At 33.6% G+C, this 12,449-nt stretch overlaps 1 protein-coding gene across 33 annotated transcripts in view; it reads right to left on the bottom strand.

The window, feature by feature from the left end:
- Nucleotides 1–12,449, bottom strand: part of LOC115216372 (protein MTSS 1) — a 337,421-nt gene that overhangs the window by 51,499 nt on the left and 273,473 nt on the right. The window lies entirely within an intron of this gene.

The following is a 12,449-nucleotide window of genomic DNA, read 5'->3' as shown; positions in this document are numbered from 1 at the left end:
AAAAAATTGAAATTTCCTTTCATGACATTTGGCCCACCCTGTGTGTATGTATATATATATACAACCTCATAAAATTTATAAGACTAAATACAGAAACAGCAAAACAATTTCTTTCAAGGAATGCTGTTTTTTAAAATATTTATCTTCAGAAACAACTACTCTATATTATGCTACTACTACTGTAAGAAATGCTACAAATCTAAATTCTACAGTATTGCCAAATATTTTTTTTTTCATGCAGCACCTCAGGATAGAGAGAGAACCAATAAACTTGTCTTGTGATTTCAAGTAAAAAGATTCAAAATAAGAAGAGAAAAACTGTAGACTCATAGAACAAAGAGAGAAAAAAAAATTAAACGTATGAGAATATTGTTTCTTTGAGATTGGCAGGAAAATATTTGAAAGACGTTCCGCTGTTATGGCAATTTTTTTCCCTGTTAAAGTAAGCATATCATTATTAAAAAAAGCCATCATAATCACAAAGGATAAATGTTCTCACCAGACAAACGGTAAACTGAAACAATTCCATTCCAACCCATCATATTTTACCTCAATTATTATTATTATTTCTTTTGTTTGTTTCAATGTGTGGGTGGATCTACTAAAAGTTTAACTTTGAAAAGATCATTACCTTTTAGCAATTGAATTCTTTAGCTACAGTTCACTTTCTGCCATTATGATTGGCCAGAAAGGCTGGAGATAAGCATATAATATGCTGGCCAAGAGAATAGTACAAGATATCTATCTAAGCTATAAATCACATAACCATATTATGAAAATAAAATAAAATAAAATATAAACTTTAAAAAATTCCAGTGGCTGCACACTCATTGGTAGCTAATTTACAAATAAATATCAATTAGCTGTAATTAATTAACTGGAAAAAAAAAGGACTTATAAAAAAAATAACATAATAGAAATGTTTGATTAATAGACAAAAATGTATCCCTTAATTAAAAGTATGTTTATAGTCAAGGTTACATTACAAGAAATATCAAATAAATTCATAAATTCTTATGTACTTTTAGGGAAAAGAAAATTAGTGGCTAAGTAATTTTAAGACTAGAATTTTCAAAATCTTTTCAGCTTTTGATCAGTGAGAAGTGATAGATGTTCTTTCTGTTACTCTGAAGGAGCTGAATGAAAAAAACAAAGCAAAAATCAAAATAAAACAAAAACTAAACTAAACTTTATAATGCTAAACTGCTGATAACAGAACAAACTACATACATTGCAACTACTTTTTCAACACGATTACAAAGACTAAAAGACAAAAAAAATATATAAGAGAGAGTGAAGAAGAGAGATATTTCATATTCTTTAAATACAACGGGATCGTTAACTTTGAACAAGAAAGGAATCAGTAAATATGACTATGTATTAGTATTAGTATGTGAGATCCAAAACTATCTTTCTGAAATCATAGTTTCTTTCCTGTGAGAACATCATTATTGATACAATTCCTGATAAACTAGTGCCTGTAAATTTAAAAATAGACTAGTTTTTAGAAAATAAAAGAGGAAAAAAAAAAAATATAATCTTGAACCTCCTCTCAATGATTTTAGAAGCAATAAGCACCTAAGTTTTCTAACCAGCCTTTAGCAACCATATATATATATATATATATATATATATATACCCTAGCTGGAGTGTATGCTTCCCAGGGAAGCCCTTTGTTTACTGCCCCCAGGCCGCCAACAAAAGTAGTGCCTGGGTCAGACTGCTGCCTCTAGCTATGCTAGTGTGTGTGTGTATATACATATATATATATAAACATTACAGTGGCATGTAAAGAGCATCAACTGATCGTGGCCACTGCCAGCCTCCCCTGGCACCTGTGCCGGTGGCACGTAAAAAGCCCCCCACTACACTCACGGAGTGGTTGGCGTTAGGAAGGGCATCCAGCTGTAGAAACACTGCCAGATCAGACTGGAGCCTGGTGCAGCCTCCTGGCTTCCCAGACCCCGGTTGAACTGTCCAACCCGTGCTAGCACAGAAAATGGATGTTAAATGATGATGATGATGATATGTGTGTATGCTTAGTGTTAGAAGAAAGAGTACTCAATACTATGGCAGAGATCAAATAAGATTTTTAGTTTGGCTGAGTCAATTTCTAGTGAGGAATCTTTCTTCTGCATTCACAGGGCCTACAGGCAAGTTATGAGTCATGAGTTAAAACTCCAGAGAAGCAAAAGACTGGTTCAGCCAAAATAAATATATATAGTAACAAAAAACTCTGTTACTTCTGCTAAATATTAATAAAATTATACATATACTTATATTTTGAGTTCTATTTCCCTGTTTGCACCAACATACCTATATATATATATATATATATATATACTTTATTGAATAGCAGCAGAAATATCACAAAAACTGTTACTCAGAGTTTCATGTTCCCGTTCGTCGAACAATTTTGTTAGAATCTAACAAAACTGTCTGACGAACGGGAACGTGAAACTAACAGTTTTTGTGATATTTCTGCTGCTTTTCAATAAAGCATATTAATCTACCACTGATATTTGAGTACTCTTTTTCCCCCACCTTGTTTCACATTTATGTGCTTACTCTGATATCATCATCGTTTAACATCCGCTTTCCATGCTAGCATGGGTTGGGCAGTTCAACTGGAGTCTGGGTAGCCAGAAGGCTGCACCAGGCCCAGTCTGATCTGGCAGTGTTTCTACAGCTGGATGCCCTTCCTAACGCCAAGCTGATATATATATATATATGACAAACAACTCTTGAAAGATGTGTATAGAGAGCAACTGACATATTCTCGTATCAAAATACACAACTTCCCATTGAGTAATAAAATCCTCTAGTATATGTGCGTGTGCTTGTCAATTCAGTGAATGCATATGTACAAAAAAAAAAAAGGTGTAGTGACAGAGCAAACATTAGCTGTGAATGATTATGTAAAACTCTACTGTATGTATTATGTATTTTTTCCTCTGTTTGTATATCCAAATGCATACCCATACATTCATATCTACACACACACACACATATATATATAAAAGTTGTTTGTCATTTTTATCTTGGTATTTATGTATGTATGTATGTGTGTAAATATATATATATATATATATATATATATATCATCATCATCATCATCGCTTAACATCTGCTTTCCATGCTAGTATGGGTTGGATGATTTGACTGAGGACTATCGAACCAGATGGCTGCACCAGGCTCCAATCTCGATCTGGCAGAGTTTCTACAGCTGGATGCCCTTCCTAACGCCAAACACTCCGAGAGTGTAGTGGGTGCTTTTACGTGCCATCGGCACGAGGGCCAGTCAAGCAGTACTGGCAATGGCCACAAAAAATCTTTTTTTTTATATATATAAATGGTTAAGATTTATAAATTAATATAAACAGTGGCAGACTGGTTCTAAAAATATTGGTTGCCAGGAGACTAAGGAAGCCCACCCAGAACTACAATGCTATCATTTAATTTTTTTTTTTGTCAAACGTATTCTTTTCAACTGTCTACAAGCACAGCCAGGCTGAAATAATGTGTTCTTCCAGGAGTGAATAAAAAATTCTCTAACTTGAGGAGATGGGCCCCTTAGATACTAACATGGGCCCCCATATATGAATTCTAGTGGTGCAGGGGCCCACTTGCCATCAGGCAAGCTGGCCAGTCCGCCACTGAATATAAATCAAGATTAATAAAAGTCATAATTTATATTAGTAATCTTTAATATAAACTATGTATACAACATTTACAAGTGCACCTGAGACAGGAAAAGGTAATCCTGTGAGAAGAGCTGTTTACCTTATTCTACCTGAGGTGTGCTTGTAAATATCTTTAAACACACACAACTATATATGTATATATAAACTGATTTTGTCATGCATAAAATTTAATACCAAAATTAAGAGAAAACCAAAAAAGTAAAAAGAAATTTCAACTTACAAAAAATGAAGGAAAAGTCAAAATCTAGAGTAAACTTTTTAAACTCAAAACTATATGTTTCTAAGCAATATTTCATTAACATTACAATTCTTTAGAATCTTTAAAAATTTTATGCAGAAACACCATGAATATCTTGAAATATATTTTCTGAAGAATAAAATTAGCAAGGATGGGATTTGGTCATTAATATTTTCTAAGAATGGCTATTTGCAGTTAGATTGGGTCATTTAGTAACAAGCTTCCAATGACCACAAGTTTGGATTACATTTTGTGACACATGGGTGATCATACCTGATTAGAAAACAGAATGTCTTTGATCATAAATCTATTCAATCAGGGGCAACCTGGGACAGGTGTTAAATGATAACCAAATGAAATTCATACCAGAAATAAAATCCTTCCAGGTCAGAGAATTCCTTTGGAGAGGTGTTTTATTTCCTGATGAACTGGAGCGAGACAACAAAACAAAATTTCTTCCAGTTTAGTAAATTATCTAAATTAAAACCCTCCATCAAAACTGAATGTAAATTTGCTCTAAACACCAGCTTCATAATGGCATTAGTCATTTTACTAAATTCTTCATTATTTCCAAAATTAATTGAAATAAAGACAGAAATTTTCAACAGAAATATACTAACAAAATTTTTCTCTCAATTTCTTGACAAAATAAAATTTTATCCTATATTCCTCAATTGGCTTTAAAAGTTAGATACAGAGACACCAATATGATTATGAGAAAAAAAACCAAAACAATAAAACTTAATAAAATGTTAAATTGCAGGAGAGACAGACAAACGTAGCTTTAGATATAACACATAGTATTGTTATGATGGTTCTGCTCAAGAATTATATTAAGAGTACACATGCCTGTGGAATGCTCAGCCACTTAGACCACCTGAATCCCTATTATTGAGCAACAGAGGTCTATCAGCACTGCCAACATATGTTATAATTAACAAAATCAATTAGCTAACACCCGAAATATTTTTTTGTTATGCCTTGAAATAAAACACAAATTACTACATAAGTGTACCCCTGGTGGTTGGCTGTCAAAGGAGAGACAATCCCATTGAGATTAAATTGAGACAGGCTTGGAAGGTTGAAATTTTAATCAATGATTTAAGACATCATCATCATCATCATCCAGTGTTTTAAATCCGGGTTTTGTACCTGTTAACAGGGGTGGCCAGATCTACCTCAATGCCATAGTAACCGCCCTCACACCACTCACCCGGTTTTGGGTGTTCTCCTTTCTCATACCAACCCTCCTAATCTCCTCTTCCACCTGTCCCCTCCACCATTCCAGTGTATGGAATATACACATTTAATATATCTTTTTCCTATACAGTATAAAGATTTTGAAAATTTCAAAGTACATCCATATATATGTACATAAAAACATGTGTGTGTGTGTGTGTGATAGATCGTTAGCCACTACACACATTTTTTCTCTCCTTGTTTTTACTGTGTCCCTTTCTGTAGAAGAGTGTAGGCTCGAAATGTAAAACTTTTTCTATTCCTGAGCATTATACTAATACATCTGCTTGTTTTGTACACCACCTGTCTTCGTCTTTTGTTTTTTTCGTAAACTCTCCCTATATATATATATATATATATATATATATATATATATATATATAATATATATACATACATACATATATATATATATATAAACATATATATGTATATACACACGTGGTCTCCCCTTGTGGTTAGCTGTCATAGGGGAGACAATCCTTCTAGATTAAGTTAACTTGAAGAAGGTTTCGAAGTATGAAATTTTAATCAATGATTAAAGACAATGGTGTACAGAATACACACATTCCATATTTGTTTTTCTTACACAAATATAAAAATATCAAAATTCCTAGTCATTAATAACTATGAAATTTTTAGTAGTTTCTTAGTGCCTGAGTGAGGCCCAAATAAGGTAAAAACTAATGAGGTAAGAAAGCAATGAGACCACATGAAACTGAACAGCAGTAATTTGTCTTAAGAAAAAAAAAAAAACCTAAAAAGCAAATGGAAAAATATAAAACCCAAAACATCGACAGCCTTAACGACAGGAAACTAATATAAATTAAGTAATAAATTAGGAAATAGTGAGATGGAGGAAGTTTATTCAATTAGCTTTGATGTTACCACTGTGTTATGATAGGAAGAAGGAGAGGGGAAAAATATAGTGGCAATTGGCAAACAACTTGAAATCTTATCCAGTTATAAGAAATATACATTGACAAAGGACTGTAAGTACTTCAAAATGGATTCTATTTCAAATTGACAGAATAAATAAAGAGAAACCATAATTAAAAATAAAAACTACTTTTTCAACATAAACATGTGCGTTTGAGTGTGTGTGTGTGTGTGTGTATGAGAGTATATATACATATATACTCATGTACACACACATGCATATGTGCGTCTGTATTAACATATGCACACATATATGTAAAATATGCAGATGGATAATTTTTTTCATTTAATGTTCATGTTTAATGCTGGCATGGGTTGTACATATACATACAATATATATATATATATATATATATGTACACTATATTTATGAATATATATATATATATATATACACATTTATATCTATGTATATCAATCTCTCTATCTATCTATATATATATACATACATAGACATGCGTACATACAAATGCAAATATGCACACACACATACATACATGTACATATATGTATACACATTATATATATATATATATATATATATATATATATACACACACACATAATACATATATATGCTATGGTCTTGTATTGGTTTACTTTATCTCATATTACTAAGTAGAATAGTTATCCATAATTTCACTGCAGTCCTATCTAGTGAGATCTATATGGAATGTCTTAGATAACTAATGGCATTGGTGCATGTAGGAAATACAAGGTGGGGGTGGGGGATTCAAATTGAATTCCAGCCACCTGCACATAATAATAATAAGAATTTTAACAATCAGGTAATTATATATATATACAAACACACAAGAAATAAATGAAACAAATTATGAGTTATTATTATCATCATACAAGAGAAATAAATATTTCCATGGTGCTTTCAGAGTGATGTTTTTGCTGTTATGCCAAGCAAAATAAATACATAATTTTTTTTTAAATGGTGGAAAAAAAATCTGTATAATATTTACAAACAAACTACTAAATAAACAACAAATGCTGTTTCTACAGAAATACAAAAGTTGAAACAGGAAAGACAACTTTTCAACTATCTTCATCACAAAAAAAAAAAAAAGAAAAAATTGCCAATCACTCAGGAAAGTGAGAATTTAATATTAATTTGATGAAGATGATAATAATAATCGTTTCTATTATAGGCACAAGGCCTGAAATTTGGAGGAAAGGGATAGTCAATTACATCAACCCCAGTATTTCACTGGTACTTAATTTATTGACGCTGAAATGATAAAAGGCAAAGTCGACCTTCGTGGAATTTGAACTCAGAATGTACAGAAAGACAAAATACCATTAAGCATTTCACCTGGCGTGCTAACGATTCTGCCAGCTTGCCGCCTTAATAAAAATAATTACGTTTTCAAATTTTGGCACAAGGCCAGGAACTTTAGGGGAAGGGTAAATCAATTACAGTGACCCCAGTACTCAACTGGTACTTATTTTACTGATGTCAGAAGGATGAAAGGCAAAGTTGACTTTGAAATTTGAAATCAGAATGTAAAAACACAAAAAGCTGCTAAGCATTTTTCCCAAAGTGCTAACAATTTTGTCAGCTCACCACCTTAATAATAATGATAATAATAATAATAATCCTTTCTGCTATAGGCACAAGGCCTGAAATTTGAAGGCGGGGGATAGTCGATTACATTGACCCCAGTATTTGACTGGTACTTGTTTTATCAATTCCAAAAGGATTAAAAGCAAAGTTGACCTTGGTAGAATTTGAACTCAGAATGTGAAGATGCTGATGATTCTGTAAGTTTGCTGTTATAATAATAATAATAATAATAATAATCCATTATACTATAGGCACAAGGCCTGAGATTTTGGGGGAGGGGAAAAGTTGATTGCCCCCAACAAGTTGACTGGCACTTTTTTCATCGACCCTGAAAAGATGAAAGGCAAAGTTGACCTCGACGGAATTGGAACTCAGAATATGAAGACAGACGAAATGCTGCTAAGCATTTTTCCTGGAATGCTGATGATTCTGCGAGCTCAGTGTCTTAATTATAATAATAATAATTATAAATTGACTGAATTTAGAAAATAGAAAAAACAAAATAAATGTGATGTAATTCTAAGCCTACAGCTTCCACAACAGTTTGTAACTAGTAACACAAGACAAAACTGCTGACTTCTGGGAATAGTCCAATGAAAAAAACTGAATCACAATGGGAAAGCCAAAGACACTATTGTGCCTACATCTACATGATGTTATGGCTCATGGCCCGTTTGACTCCTGGAATGGGTAGTATGGTGTGTTCTTGAGTAAGGCACATCATTTTACATTGCTTCAGTCCACTCATCTGAAAATGAATACCAGCGGGTTAACTCTGAATGGACTAGCTTCCAGTACAGGGGGTAGTCTTCTATTTTTATTTGTCAAAACAACTTGGAAACTGGGGTAAGTTCTGGCCAGATAAACCATTAGGTTTGGGGCAGACTTAACAATCATACCACAATCATCTAGCTGGAATCACTGAAAATAGGGTAAACTGGTGTACTGTAATAACTAGAATACCAATATAGTGTAGGTAACTAATAAAGAGTTAAAGGGCTTCATCATCATCATTGTTCGACCGTGGTCAAGACAATGGAATTTACCATGTTACGTCAGACTTCACGGTCCATCATAGCATTATGGAGGTCCTGTTGCTGGATGCCTGTATCCCTGGAGATTACATCAGGGGGCAAACGCAAAGTCAACCTTGGTGGAATTTGAACTCAGAATGTACAGAAAGACTAAATACCATTAAGCATTTCACCTGGCGTGCTAACGATTCTGCCAGCTTGCCGCCTTAATAAAAATGATAACGATTTCAAATTTTGGCACAAGGCCAGGAACTTCAGGGGAAGGGTAAATCAATTACAGTGACCCCAGTACTCAACTGGTACTTATTTTACTGATGCCAGAAGGATGAAAGGCAAAATTGACTTTGGAATTTGAAATCAGAATGTAAAGGGCTTCATATTCATAATGAAATTAGGACATATGGTTAGACAAGGGAGCTTGTTGAACTGTAAGTGAAGGGACATTATTTGAACTGTAAGGAAAGAGAGATTTGTCAAACAGTGTTTGTTTATAAAACCCAATGACAGAATTTGAAAAGTTGTCTTTCACAACAATATTTTTCTCAGTGTAACAAGAGCAGAGCAAATGCATCCATATACCATAATAAAGTGCTAAGAACAAGGAATCCAAACAAATGGAGAAAAACAAAAAAAAAATATTGCAAGTATATAAACATTGCTAAACTGCAAAACAAGATGATGTCAAATGTGAAAAGAGTGAGAGATTAAAAAAAATGAAAAAAAAAAAAAGTAACACAAATAAAGGCCAGCAGCCAGAAGTGACATCAGAGACTACGACAATCACCAGCAGATGGCAGCAGCAGCATAAACAGCAGTATACAAGCAAACAGGGGACAAAAGTTGCAAATGTAAAAAAAGACTAAAAAAAAAAAAGTAATCATTACAGCTGCACTTACACCTACACAAAGACAGGCAGGCAAATAAATAATTTTGTGGTTTGCACGGCTTAGATAGTGGTTACAAAAAGGTCAGTGAATATTATTTGTACAAGTGGTTACAAGGATCAGCGAAGGTCTCATGAATTTCCGGATTGTCAACAGAATTTGGTCACAATATCATAAGACAATGGAAAATAAATGTTTATTTGGAATAACGAAGGAACAATTAGAAAGAAGGATTAAAAATACATACATACATACATATATATATATATATATGTGTGTATGTATATATATATAATATATATAGCAACGAATTTACTTTGAAGCTGATATGTTTATATAAATATATAATTGTGTATATTGTTTTACATCAGCACACTCGGAAAGAACAAAAAGTTAATGATACACAAAAGTATTTGTCTTTTGCAACATTTTGGAAGAGAGGAAAAAAAAAGTTACTGTAAGCGGTTGGATATTAACAGTAAATAAAAAAAAAAATTCTAGTTAAACTGATAATATACACTTTTATAATCCATTTTTGAGATTATCGAAGAAGAAAAAAAAAACAATCACATCTATTTACTAGGGAAAAAAAAAAGAAAATTAAAAATAAATTATACTTCTTTTTAGTAATGGGAAGAAAGAATTTGTTACATTCTTTTGCACCTACTGGGAATATAATAAGCACTTGCCAACTTAAAAAAAGAACCCAAGAAAATATCTACTAGCTTATAAACAGAAATACATCTAAGAATTTTCCAGCAAACTGTTTAACTTAAATTCAAGGTGTTTTATTGATATATATATAATCCATTTTAATCTTACAAGAGATATAAAAGATATAACTAAGGATTAAGGTACATATGTAAATACACACACACACACACACACATATATGTATGTGTATATATCCTCAAGTAACAGTTCCAATTGGGAAGGGCATCAAACAAGGAGGCACCATACCTTTAAACCGCTTCTGTGTATACCTAGAAATGGTTATCAGAGGTATTGACTGGACATGTGGAGTTAACACGAACGAAGGGCACCATTCGAGCGTTACCAATGTCGCCTTACTGGCACCTGTGCCAGTGGCATGTGTAAAAAGATTCGAGCGAGGTCATTGCCAGTACCGCCTGACTGGCCCCGTGTCAGTGGCACCTAAAAAGCACCCACTAAACTCTGTAGAAACTCTGCCAGATCAAGATTAGAGCCTGGTGCAGCCGTCTGGTTCGCCAGCCTTCAGTCAAAATCGTCCAACCCATGCTAGCGTGGAAAGCAGACGTTAAACGATGATGATGATGGTGAGTTAATACCATACCTCTGATTTGCAGATGGCATTGTACTGATCACTGAAACCACAGGTCAGCTGCAGATCATGCTGACAGAGCTGGACATCCATTGCTCAACAGATTCCTTAAAATGAACTGCATGAAAACAAAATACATGCAATCCAAAGATGTAGCACAAGACTGAGTAGAGGTAGGAAACAATGAAACCAAGGAGGTAAAGGGGTATGTGTGCTTAGGGCACGCAGTGAATATGCACCAAGATATGGAAGCTGATATCTGAAATCCCAGAGAGAATAAGAGCAAGATGGAAGACATTTAACCTAAATAAAGGATGTGCTCCAAACAAAGCTGGACAAGACAATATGTACCAAACACTTCAAAACACAGCTTTGGGAAAAAATTCCAAGTAATCATTAAAAAGTCAATCAGAGCCATTTCAAAGGACCTCAAGGTTTCAGAATGCACCATCAGAAGAGTTGTGCATGAGGACATCTGGTACAAGATGTGATGCAGAGGGGTTAGTTTATGTTGGATGTCACAAGAGAGAAAAGTTCAATCTGTACAAAGTGCTTGCTAAACGAATTAAAACCTCAAGGTTAGAATGCTTTGGTTGTTTTCCAATGAGAAAAACTACAATCAGGACCAAAAGGCAAACCAAGGACAAGACACATAGTTATGCAGAGACTTGAATGAAGTTCCAACAGTCAATCATACTAAGTTCCCAGCAGTTCTGGGAGTCATTAGCAACAAGGGAGATGTCATGCCGCCTCCCAGACACATGGCCTCCTGGCTCACCAGACCTCAATCTACAAGAGTATTTATTATGTATGGGATGTAGTCAAGAGAGGGGTCAGTCAACATCTCCATAACACCATGCAGTCTCTTAAGTCCACCATAACCAGCACTATGTCCAAAATTGATAAAGATTATCTGATTCAGGCATATCATTGCTTCCAACTCTCTAATAAAGCAGCTGCTGAGGCTAACAGCGGATTCCTTAAATAGGTGTAATAAAAGGGTTCTCAAGATTGTCTGTACTAATTTGTATTTCTTCAAATACAGCTTTTCTTTGATGAGCTATGTGTCTTTTTCTAAATTGATACAAATTACCTCAAAAACACTGATGCACTGTGTGTATGTATGTATATATATATATATAGATACACATACACATATATATCTTTTATATGTCTTGTAATTTAAAAGAAAGACCTACAGTTAAAAGTGATTTTAAATTCATATTCTTACAGACAGCTGTAGAGCCAAAATATATCAAGAAATAAATGAGCAGTAACTGAAGACTAAAAATGACACAGAGAGTAAAATTATGTGCTTTAAACCTAATAGAGCATAAGATACAGGTAATTGCCTTCTTAAAAAAAAAAGCAAAAATCCCAACTAAGTACCTTAGTTTAAGAGGGATACATTTTCCTTATCTAACAGTTATTCCCATAAATCAAGCCAGGTACTACATCAAAAAGGGATCTTCAATATTCAAGTTATTATAGCTATGTATTGTTGATAATAAACTTTAAGACATTTGATGAAG

Source organism: Octopus sinensis, linkage group LG10 (assembly GCF_006345805.1).
Source record: "Octopus sinensis linkage group LG10, ASM634580v1, whole genome shotgun sequence".
NCBI classification, from domain to species: domain Eukaryota; kingdom Metazoa; phylum Mollusca; class Cephalopoda; order Octopoda; family Octopodidae; genus Octopus; species Octopus sinensis.
This window is presented reverse-complemented; position numbering and strand designations above follow the sequence as displayed.